The sequence below is a fragment of the Mobula birostris genome, chromosome 20, assembly GCF_030028105.1.
Source record: "Mobula birostris isolate sMobBir1 chromosome 20, sMobBir1.hap1, whole genome shotgun sequence".
In the NCBI taxonomy this organism is placed as follows: Eukaryota; Metazoa; Chordata; class Chondrichthyes; order Myliobatiformes; family Myliobatidae; genus Mobula; species Mobula birostris.
This window is the reverse complement of record NC_092389.1, coordinates 23,538,513-23,551,467: the sequence shown is the minus strand read 5'-3', so window position 1 is coordinate 23,551,467 and position 12,955 is coordinate 23,538,513.

Below are 12,955 nucleotides of genomic sequence, written 5' to 3'. Positions count from 1 at the left end.
AGAATTCCACAGATTCACCACTTTTTGGGAAAAGAAATTACTCCTCATCTCCATTCTAAAGTAACTCCCCGCTATTCTGAGGCTCTTGGACTCCCCCACCATAGAAAACATCCTCTCTACATTCACTCTATCAAAGCCTTTCACCATTCGATAGGTTTCAAGTAGGTCACCCTTCATTCTTCTGAATTGCAGTGAATACAAGCCCAGAGCCATCCAACACTCTTCATATGACAAGCCATTCAATCCTGGAATCATTTTCGTGAACCTCCTTTGAACGCTGTCCAGTTTCGTCACATCTTTTCTAAGATAAGGGGCCCAAACCTTCTCACAATACTCCAAGTGAGGCCTCACTAGTGCTTTAGAAAGTTTCACCATTATACCCTTGCTTTTATATTCTAGTCCTCTTGAAATGAATTCTAGCATTGTATTTGCCTTCCTCACCACAGACTCAAACTGCAAGTTAACTTTCAGGGAATCCTGCACTAGGACTCCCAAGTCCCTTTGCACCTCAGTGTTTTGTATTTTCTCTCCACTTAGAAAATAGTCAACCCTTTTGTTTCTTCTACCAAGGTGCATAACCACACACTTCCCAACACTGTATTCCATTTCCCATTTCTTTGCCCATTCTCCTAATCTGTCTGAGTCCTTTTGTAACCTCTCTACTTCTTCAAAACTACCTTCCCCTCCACCTATCTTCATATCATCTGCAAACTTTGCAACAAGCCATCAATTCCATCATCCAAATCATTGACATATTACATAGAAAGAATCGGCCCCAACACAGACCCCTGTGGAACACCACTAGTCACCGGCAGCCAACCAGAACAGGCTCCCTTTGTTCCCACTCTTTATATCCTGCCAATCAGGCACTGCTTTATCCATGCTAGAATCTTCCTTGTAATACCATGGGCTTGTAGCTTGTTAAGCACCCTAATGTGTGGCACCTTGTCAAAAGCCTTCTGAAAATCCAAATACACAACATCAACCAATTCTCCTTTGTCTATCCTGCTTGTTATTTCTTCAAAGAATTTCAACAGATTTGTCAGGCAAGATTTTCCCTTGAAGAAACTATGCTGATTATGACCTATTTTATCATGTGCCTCCAAGTAGCCCGATACCTCATCCTTAATAATTGACTCCATCATCTTCTCAACCACTGAGGTCAGACTAACTGGCCTATAGTTTCCTTTCTTCTGCCCCTCTCCCTTCTTGAAGAGTGGAGTGACATTTGTAATTTTCCAGTCTTCTAGAACTATTCCAGAATCTAGTGATTCTTGAATGATCATTACTAATCCCTCCACATTTCCTTCAGCCACGTCCTTCAGAACTCTGTGGTGTACACCATCTGGTCCAGCTAACAGGACCAGATACAACAAACATGTGAAAGCTTCAGATTTGAAAGAAGGAGATCAAGTGTCAGTAAAGAATGTGCACCAACAAAGTAAAAACAAACTTGCCGATAAATGGGAAGAAATAAAGTGGTGAGGCAAGTTGGTGATCTGCCTGTCTACAAGGTATGTCCTGAGAACCAGTCTGGCCCCATATGAACATTACGTAGGGATTTATTGCTCCCTTGTAGGTTTCTTCCTTCTAAAGACAATGAACAACATTCTTCAGTCTCTATTTGCAAGTACAGAACTCGCAGGAGTACGAAGAATGAACAGTCAGTTGAAGAGGAAGAAAATCCAATGGACTCAGAAGAGGATGAGGTTTATTACCTCAGACCAAGACTTGACATTGTAGGTGAACCTCCTAAGAGTCGTGAAACCGGTGAACAGATACATAAAAGGAATGTGGGCTCCAAACCAAGCCCAAGTCAACCATTTATAACCACTGCGGTTGCAGATCCAGTGCTGGAACCCCAAAGAAATGCAAGTTACTTACCTGATGTAGAGTAATCCACTTGTAGGAATCCACTTACCTGTTAGCCCTGAAGAAAACCCAGTGGAAGAAACATCAAATGAGGAAATGCATAATCAGTGTATCCTACCTGATGATAGAAGTCTGGAAACATCGTCAATCCCATATGAGTCTGAGATTAGACAAGAAAATGAGGCATGATGAAATGTTGACGAGGAAGGACACCACCATTGAGAACTTTTGCAAAGAAGAGCCTGAACTTAGGAGGTCTTCTGGACATGGAGGAAAAACCTAGAACTCTAACGGATCCTGAGCTAAGAAATCCTTTAGTGGCAGTAATTCAGTTCCTTTTCCAAGGTCTGAGTTTAGCTATTGTAGAGTCCGTTCCAGATTTCACAAATGAAGGACATCCCAACCCCATTACAGTGCAACCTGTAGCCAGCCATACGCAAAGGGACCTGCACAAATTCAAAGAGTAAGGGTGTAACCCAGGTTAACTAAACCCAAAAGATATAATGTTAGAAAGCTTCACCTGTGGAGGGATGAAAACAAGATTTACCAAATTTAAAAACAGGAGAACTTGAAAAATATAGCTATGTGAGAATGAGGCGTGGGCAAGTGACAGAAACGCAGAAAACTATAGAAACTAACAAAAGATATAAACTATTAAAAGTGGAGTTAGTAGTTCATATCTCTACCTTACTTACTGGCAATCCTCAGGGTGAAACCCCTGGAGGAGAGAAGATATAAATAAAAGTTTTATTGAAGCTATGGCTATAACAAGCACCAGCTATAGTGAGACAATATCAGCAGAGAGTAGTGTCCAAGATCTCTACAGTGTAACCAGGAATTAGTTCTGTTAAATCATTCCATTGGATTTGGTCAGTTTTTTTATTTATGTGTAAGCATTGTGAATTAACTTTCCGTGGATGACCCACCATGTCATCCAACGAACCAAGAAATAAGATGGCGAGTCTTCCAAGTTCGAAGAACCAGCTCGGGAATGCAACAGTTCAAGATGTAGAGGATGTAATATGGTTGAATGTATATGTTTATTTCTCATTCAAAGGATCTGGAATTTGATTTTCTGGAAGAACTGATTATTTTTGCAAAGAACTTTCATAAGTGACTGAATGAGATTTACTTAGCTTAAAATTTGTGATGTTGGAGAATTGTTGTGAAAGGAGTTAAGCTGTACATATGTATTATTTTGGTGTTGAATTTGAATTTGTAGATATACTGACCTCAAATGAAACTTAGGTTAACCATAATACTTAAAAATAGGAATTCAATTAGTTTCCTAACAAACTAGGAGTAGATAGAAAGGCAAATATTAGTCTGTAAGCCTTTAAATAGGGAATAACACTAGATCTAATTAGACAATTTGGAGTAATAAAGGTTATTCTAATGAATCTCACTGATTCTAACTGAAAAAGGAATTTGGTTTTCATTCGATATCTGAGATTTGGAACCTAACTAGACTGTTGGACTTCTGAATTGTGCTTACTCGTAAATATTTTGTAGATATTGTTGTTTTTTTTATAAACAAACTTACTTTGATGAGTGTGTGTTTTCTATTTACTGCCTCCGTTCGATACCTAGAGCTTGTGATAGCCTACTAGCACGTAGTGCAGTGCTATTTAATTTGAATTTTTCATGAAGAATGTGGCGACCAGTCACACGTGTTAAGATGAGCATTACACGGGTGTGGCAGATCCACTATCACCACAATGTGCCTCTTCTTCCCGCTTCTCTTTTGAGTCACAGAGGCAGACTCAGTACCAGAGACCCAACCACTGTGACTTTCTTTTGCTGGTCATTCCCCTCCTCCCCTGACAGTATCCAAAGTGTACCTGTTGTTGGGGGGGTACTCTGCACTGGCTCCTTAAGCCCTTTCCCCTTCCTGACTGTCACCCATGTGTCCTGCACCTTGGGTGTATCTACCTCTCTATATGTCCTATCTATCACCCCCTCGGCCTCCCGAATGATCTGGAGTTCATCCAGTTCCAGCTTTAACGTGGATTGTTCGAAGCCGCAGCCGGATGCACTCCTCACAGTTGTAGTCATCAGGGACACTGGAGGTCCCCTGCCTTCCCACATCCCCCAAGAGGAGCATTCAACTATCCTGCCTGGCATCTCTACTGTCTTAGCAGAGCAGATATAAAGAAGAGATGGGGAATAAACTTAACCTAGAGCTTTTCATTTTTTTTTTGCTTTTTCTGACTGAACTCTCTCTTCACAAGAGCCTCAAAGAGCTAAATCCTCTCATTGGCATTGTCCTCAAAGTGGTCATGGAACGTGACCACTGACACTGCCAGCACCCAGTGGAAAACATTTTCCATCAGTGGAACTCCATTGGATCTGCAGTGTGATTCCTGCAACATTGTGAGAAACAGTGGAGATGGTGTTGCGTGGTTGTTGCTGCAAGAATGAAGTCACTGGAGAGAAGTACTGGTAGAAACAATTCAGCCTCTTTATTTGACAGAATATTACATATAAGCTGACAGCCTTTGGAGCCTTTGGAGCCTTCTGAGGGGGAAGAGAAGATGGCGGCATGACGCTGTGCATGCAGCCACTCCAAATGATATCGTATTTGTGAACTAGGGGGCCGTGCACAATCCTGATTTGATGGAGACAGACGTGAGAAGCATGGAGGAACATCTGGAGAAACTTCTGAAATGCCTACTTCACTGCCGCTGCTACTGTGCGATCGAGAATCTCCAGAGGGGAAGGCCCCAGATCCTTGGCTTTGCCTATTGTCTGTTGCTGGGGCCGGAGTCGAAGCGCTCAGCAGAGATGGTGCTCGGTGCTCGGTGTCGGAGAGCTGGTCGGAGCCTCGAAGTTTTCGGACGGACTCGGAGTTGGACTGTGGTCGGGTGCTTCTCGGATGCTGCATCGGCAAATTTGCGGCGCTGGAGGTTCATGGCAGGGAGAGTTTCTCCCTTCAACCGTCTGCATGAGATGATGGGACTTTTGAGAGACTTTGAGACTTTTTACCGTGCCCATGGTCTGTTCTTCTATCAACTTACGGTATTGCTTGCACTGTTGTAACTATATCTTATAATTATGTGGTTCTTGTCAGTTTTTTAAGTCTTGGTTTGTCTTGTGTTTCTGTGATATCATTCTGGAGGAACAAATTGTATCATTTCTTAATGCATGCATTAGTAAATGACAATAAAAGAGGACTGCATGTCCTCATAATCTAATAATCTAATAATGAGAGGGAGAGGAAGAAGGAGAGAGAGACCCTTTTGAAGGGAAAAGATCTGTTTGAACCAGCACTACACAATATTCAGATAATTCAAACAAATCCATATTTACAATGCTTCCTTTGAACTACATATAACAGTTTCAAATGCCTGTATCTTCCCACTATCACACCCACAATAAGTGTTAATTACTGTTGTAACGATGCAAAGGGATGTTGATTGGATTCATGCGTATGTAGACAATCAGTTAAGTCCTTGTTACTTTTCTGAGCTGCATTTTAAATTTAATCTACAATGCATATTCGAATCTGAAAGTTGCTTACTGAAGTCAATATTTTGCTAAATATCCTAATCACAAAAATCACTCCAAAAGAGCAATGGTCCAAAAATAACTAGTTCTCTCCACTGCTCTCACTCTTTGAAGCTCATAGATGGAGAGAGTAGTTTGTTCAAGTGCACCCATCCCAGCATGGGCCATTTCTGTCATTCTTTGTATACCATAGTTGCCTTCCCAAATGGAATATGTAGAAGGATAATCCTTTGGAACCCAGATGGCTCCCAGCTGCAGATGACAGAAGGGAAATAGCAACTATTTCCAGCAGAGAAAGATATAGTGGCATGACAGCTTAATCCTTAACTCATTTTATTTCCCTACATTTTCTCCTGTGATCCTACATTACAGAATGATAGAGGGCTATAGTATTTATTATTGTTGTGTTTGTTATAACAATGGCTTTTTCCATTGAGAGTGGAGGAGATTCAAACAAGAGGACATGAGTTGAGAGTTAGGGGGCTAAAGTTTAGGGGTAACATCAGGGGGAACTTCTTTACTCAGAGAGTGGTAGCTGTGTGGAATGAGTTTCCAGCAGAAGTGGTAGAGGCAGGTTTGATAATGTTATTTAAAGTAAAATTGGATAGCTATATAGAGAGGAAAGGAATGGAGGGTTATGAGCTGAGTGCAGGTCGGTGGGACTAGGTGAGAGTAAGCGTTCGGCTTGGACTAGAAGGGCTGAGGTGGCCTGTTTCCGTGCTGTAATTGTTATATGGTTATAAGTTGAAAAAAACAAATAGTCATTCACCACATTAAAGGCATATGTTGATGTGAAAAAATCAGACAAAACTAGAAACAATTCCTATATACTGAATGTATTAATTTGGGATCCAGTATATTTATGCAGCTTAAGTATTCTAACTGGTTTCATTTTAGTTCAGCTGTTTAAATATTTATTTAGTTAGTGACACAGAGGGGAGTAGGCCCTTCTGGCCTTTTGAGCCACACAAACCTGATGAGTGAGTGAGTGAGGCCTCTGTTGGTCAGAGTCGACCATGGATGTTGGATCCTAGCTGGGCAGTATGACATGGAGAGCAAGCTGTTGCCCATGTAGCAGGGCTTCCCCCCCCCTGCATGCATCTGGTGAATCCAAAGGAACGGCAGACACCGATACAGTTTGGCACCAGCAGCATCGCAGGAGTTGCCCGTCAGCATTGAACTCAACATAGACTACCTTAGAGACTCCAGCTCTCTGGATTTTTCCTTTGGGGTTTATTCCCAAAGCCTTCCCCATGAGTGGGTATAGCTACAAGGCAGTAGAAGTTTGAGACCAGAGTTTTTCTTCTCCTAGATGAGCTGCCAACCCCCAACTGACGAGCCCCATATACCCGCAGCGCCTGGTTTTAAGGCATCAGTAACTGAACCCTAACCTAATCACAGGAGCAAACTGGAGCACCCAGGGAAAACACATACATTCCATGCAGAGGACGTATAGACTCCTTACAGGAGGGCACCAGAATTAAACTCTGAACTCCGGAACGCCTCGAGCTGTCATAGCATTGTGCTAACCACTACACTACCGTGGCACATAAATAAATCATTTATGTGCAAAATATGTTGATTTTCTGTATGCTGGATTAGTGTAAGCAGTGCACTAGTTCTAAATCGTCAGTTTCTTGAATTCTGCTTTATTATTTTAGTGCATTTTATGCCTGCCTCAGATGCTAATGTGTTACTTGTCTCTGCAGAATAAGGCTAATCTCATCCTGGATTGCATTTCAAGGGTATCTGATCACTGTGTAAATCTTCATTTGTAAAGGGAACATTTGCAAATAAGATATTCAAACCCAAAAACAATTGAAGTCAAATTACACTGTGTGATATTTAATGAATTCCCTTTGTCTTTTATTTGACCAAATTGGAAACTAAAGGATTTCAATAAATTACACAGTGAAACAATGGGCTCAGAAATTTCCTCTCGCATGTGCTCACTTTAATTCTTCTTAGGCAGATTCTCAGGGAATACTTGATTCCACGGTCGTTCAGTAGGCTCTGATTTGACAGATGAATCCTCAGCAGGATCTGCAGACCCTGCCGCAGGTTAGGTAGGTGGAGTTTAATGAGACAGGTGAGCTGGTTGTTTGGATTATTGTCTGTGTCTTCGGCTGCAGGTGATTGTATCAGAGACACTCAAGATATTTCTGTGGCAGTTTAAGCAGATAAATGCCAGGATTTTCCACTAGTCAGTAACTTGAGAGGTTAAAGAGTCAAACAACATGGAAAGAAGTCTGTTGCCCCACTGACTCAAATCAAATCGAGTTGAGTTTATTGTCATTTGCACAAGAAAAATTAGGTTCAAGTGCAAAATGAAAACCTTGATGCAGCAGAATCCCAGTCTTGTAGATTCGCACAGAACATAAATTATGCATACATTGTACATAAATTATACTACATAGTGAAGGAAAAGTCTGTGAAAAACAAGATTAAGTGCAAAAATACAATTAGAGACCAGTCCATGGTAGTGATCCATGTTAGCCATCAATCATCCATTTACTGCTATCCTTTTCTTCATTCCCCAAGGTTCAAAGGTCCATTTAACATCAGAGAATGTATACAGTATACAACATGAAAATCTTACTCTTCACAGACACCCATGAAACAAGAAGCCCACAGAATGAATGATAGAAACATCAAAGCCCCCGAAGACCCCTCTCTTTGCACAAGCAACAGCAAAAGCATCGACCACCCCCCCCCACTCACGCTGGCAGAAGCACCCCCCTCCATGCAGTTAACAGCAGAAGCAGCTCCAAAGACACTCCAACCCAGAGTCCATTAAAACTATAGTTCATAACTCAGCACTTTGGTATCTCAGACAGGTTCTCTCTCTTTCACTCCCCTACACACAAAGAACAATTTAATGCTTGCCATAAGTTATGGAAACGATTCACACTATCTTGTCATGGCTGTTGATGGTAAGGTCGTGATGCAGCAGGGACAAGCTGGTGGAGGACATCGACCTTTGCGCTATTTACTAGTTTCAGGTCCCTTTTCTCATATATTTCAGTAAGGGTGTCAGTGATGTTCTGGAGTTTGGCCTCTGATGTGCATACTGTATGTGCAGATTTTGTTTGCATACTGTGGCTAATGCCCAGGACTGGGAAATGACAAAGGCTTATAAACCTCAGCTGATTCTGTGCTGGAGTTATTGAACGTAAGAAGAATCGTTGCAGTGAAGAAGATTGAGAAGAACCTTGGCCCAATTCTGCTTGATGCCATCTGTGATCAGGCTTGTAGTAAATCCATGGTCCACAGCTTACTTGTCATTGTGAATAAAATAGAAGATGAAGTCGATTTTTTTTGGTATGACAACTACATTTTGGTTTATTCTTAACACCAGAAGTATAATTATTGTTTATATGTAAACAAATGAGTATAGATGAATTGAAGATTTATTTAATGACTATGGGGATGATTAGATCCTAGAGTTCTGCTTTGTGGGATTAAATGAATGAATGCTTATAAACTAAAGGGAAATAAAATAAATGATAGAGCAATTCCAGTGTAGCATCATTTTTTTCTGAATCTATTCCAAGTTGATGCATTTTGTTCTGTCCTTTGCCAATAAACTATCTTCAAAACACAAATATATGTTTTATATGAATGATATTAACATTAACCTCTTTCTGTTTGAATTTCCTAAGACAAATGTGAGAATTCTGCATTTACCTCAAATGCAGATGAAATATAATAGGATACAAATAGATACCCATTTCAATTCTACTTCCCATTCCCATTCCACCATTTCAGTCCATGGCCTCCTCTACTGCCAGGGTGAGGCCACACTCAGGCTGGAGGAACAGCACCTTATATTCCATCTGGGTAGCCTCCAATCTGATAGCATGAACGTCAATTTCTCAAACTTCTGGTGATGCCCTCCCCCACTCCTTCACCATTCCCCATCCCCTTATCTCCTTACCTGCCCATCAACTCCCTCTGGTGTTCCTTCCCCTTTTCCTTCTTCTATGGTCTTCTCTCCTTTCCTATCAGATTCCCCCTCTCTAGTCCTTTACCTCTTTCACCTATCAACTTCCCAGCTCTTTACTTCACACCTTCCCACTCTCCCAGTTTCACCGATCACCTGCCACCTTGTATCTCTTATTTCCCTCACCCTACCTACTTACTCTGACCTCCCCTTCCTTTCCATTCCTGAAAAAGGGTCTTGGCTTCAAACATTGGCTGTTTGTTCTTTTCCATAGATGCTGCCTAACCTACTCAGTTCCTCTAGCATTTTGCATGTGTTGCTCTGGATTTCTAGCATCTGCAGAATTTTGTGTGTTTAGGATGCAACAGATGAAGGGTCTTAGCCCAAAACATTGACTGTTTATTTGTTTCCATATATTCTGCCTCACCTGCAGAGTTCCTCCAGAACTTTGTGTGTGTTGCTCTGGATTTCCAGCATCTGCAGAAACTCTTTATAATAGAATTCATGAAACATACACACAAAAAAAATAGGAAGGCCTGTATCACAACTTACTGAAGCAATACTTGTATTTTAGGAGAATGTGTGCTAATATTTTCACAAGCTGATTCAGGGGTTCAGCTCAGGGCTAACAACCCTGACTGGTCAAATAAAACTATTATGGAAACAGCAATGAAGAGTCCTTCTACATGAGAGTGCGACGGTATTCCTGAGTCTCCACCCAGGACTTGCATGACTGACAGTAGTGAAAACTGAGAGGGAAGCTACTGACATGATGAAGGAAGCTCCTAACACTGCCAGAGATGGAGGATGCTGCCCTAATCACCAGTGGTGTAACAGGCAGTAAGAAGTAATTAGAAAATACACTTTCTAATAATGTTAGCTAAAGGATAACTATTGTCAGAAGAGCAGGAAACTTCTCTGCTCATTTGATAATGAGTGAGAAGGAAGGAAAAATGAAAGAAGATAGGAAAGAAAAGTATCAGGAGGCAGAGCACAAAGGAGGAAGTACATTGGGAAGGCTGATGAAGTTTATCATAACATCCCACTCTCTTCCTGAGTGAGGTGTTCAGTGCTTATTAGTAGTTCCTCCGGTCATGATTAGCTGTAGAGGATTATAAAATACTCTGTTACAATTTAAGCTTAATAACACCATCAGATGTACATATTCTACATGAATCATTTGACATATTAAACCTTTGATTGGAATGATTTGGCTCAGATGAGGCCCATGAAAGTACTATATAATGTGCAGAATGACTGTTAATTTAGAACATAAAACATTACTGCTCAATACAGGCCTTTCCACCCACAATTTTGAGTTGACCTTTTAAGCTACTCCAAAATCAACCTAACCCTTCCATCCTACAGAACCCTTTCATTTTTAATTCATCCATCTGCCTAACTAAAGTCTCTTTAATGTATCTAATGTATCTGCTTCTCCCACCACCCTGGGCAGTGAGTTCCATGGACTCACCACTCTATATAAAAAACCTACTTCTGATATCTGCAATATACTTCCCTCAATCACTTTAAAAGTAAAATATGTCCCCTCATATTAGTCAGGGATAAAGGCAGGTGCTTTTCATTCTATCTATGCTCTTTTCAGTTTGTACACCTCTATCAAGTTGCCTTTCATCCTTTTTCAAAGAGAAAAGTCCGAATTGCTCAGCATTTCCTCATAAAACATGTTCTCTAATTCATTCAGCATCCTGGTAAATCTCTTCTGCATCTTCTCTAAATCTTCCACATCTTTCCCATAATGAGGCAACCAGAACTGAACACAATACTCCAAGAGTGGTTGAAGCAGAGTTTGAAAGAGTGCAACCTTACCTCACAGCTCTTGATCTCAATTCCCTGACAACTTCATCGGTGACTTCTCGGGTTCGTTCTGCATCTTATCAATGTCCTTTGATGTCAGCCTTCTACACTATCCGGAACACAGCCAACCTTATAACCCAAAATGGGAGCCAAATATTTTGACAGCACATTCCAAGAGCAGCAATGATGTAAATGACTACTGAATTGTGTTTCTGGCGGTGCTTGTTAAAGGATTTATGGTGACTATGTTAATAATAGATTTATCAGAAAGATGACAGTTATTTGATCAGACTGAAACTCCAGAGTTACAATGTGAGTTTTCTCTTTGCATGCAAAAGAAGCACCCCATTCAAGGGATTAGGATTTTAATCTTTCTGTTTGTTCTTACAGAAATCTCTCTCAATATTCTTACCAGTAGAACACACATAAAACTCAACAATCCACAGATCAGGCTATTAAAATAAGGAAAAAATCCCTATAGATAGATAGATCAAGAAGTGTCATCAACCATGTCTATAAGGCATTATGTCACCCAGTTGCTCCGTTGCTAGGAACTAATAGATTTTTGTTAAGGGCAGACTGCTGTAATGAATGGCTGAGATGCTTCCATTATTTAAGGGATTTTGATTATTTTACTTGTCACTGCGGCATGCAATTGATGCTGGATATTTTTATTAAAGATAAATCTTTATTTTACAATAGAAATTTTTAGAGATTAATCAAATCTATGAGCTGATATGAAACTTTGACACTTATTCTGTAATTACGTTTTTGTATAGAATTAGTAAAGTGGACATGTTAATTGTGTTACTGTTAGGTATACAGATATATTCCAATTGTGTAAAGCATGCAAATATAATACAAATGAGATTATAATATATGATAATTGGACACAGAGTATTAATAATGCAAATAACAGCTTGTGGGGCCTTCTTCAAAATATTCAAAATGTCTCAAAGATGGCTAAATATAATCTACCCCATTGACTTGCCACCGAAATATTAAAATGCAAAGAAACTTCAACAGTACAAACATCAGTACAATCTTAGCCAGTGAAATAATTCAGTTGATAGATGCAGGAAGAAAGCTTCAAGGAGAGGGTCAATGTCAGGACAGGTAGACCAGGACCTGCTCATACACCTAAATGACAACCCCAGCTAACGGGTAACCGGATTGAACTTATGGGTCAAGAACATCAATATTTGCATATATTTCCATCCATTCATCAAAGTTTGCCACATTACAGATGACTTTGGATCTGCACCACTAAAAAGGAAGCTTATTTTTGCCTCTATGAACATTTAGTTTGTTGTTTCCAAATTCCTTTACAACATACTTAATTAATAACATTTATGATTTACAAATCTTTCACCCCAAAAAATCCACAGAAATCTAAGAGCAGTTCTTCCAATTACTCAGTGTTTGTTTGATAAGAATTCATTAGTTGATTTCAATCCTCCACTGTTTTCACTGCCATTGCACATGCATGGCTAGAGACCATTGTTGTGTTGAGACAACAATTTATAGCCATGGTCTAGTAAGAACTTCTTACTGCTACTGTAACAACTTATCAGAAGTCTGCTAATTGTTTTATCACTGGTAGACTATTAGAAAAGCAAGGAGGATTCAAGATGACTGATTAGACAAATTATTAAGTTGAGGCAGCTATAAAAAATTGCCTGAGGGAGTTTTGATTTGTAAGAATAATGGATTATGATTTATGTTTACATCTATTGCAGTACCTAATTTGATTTGCTATTAAACTCATTTATAAGAGACGTTTTAACTCTTGGTTTTACTTGACTTAACATTGTA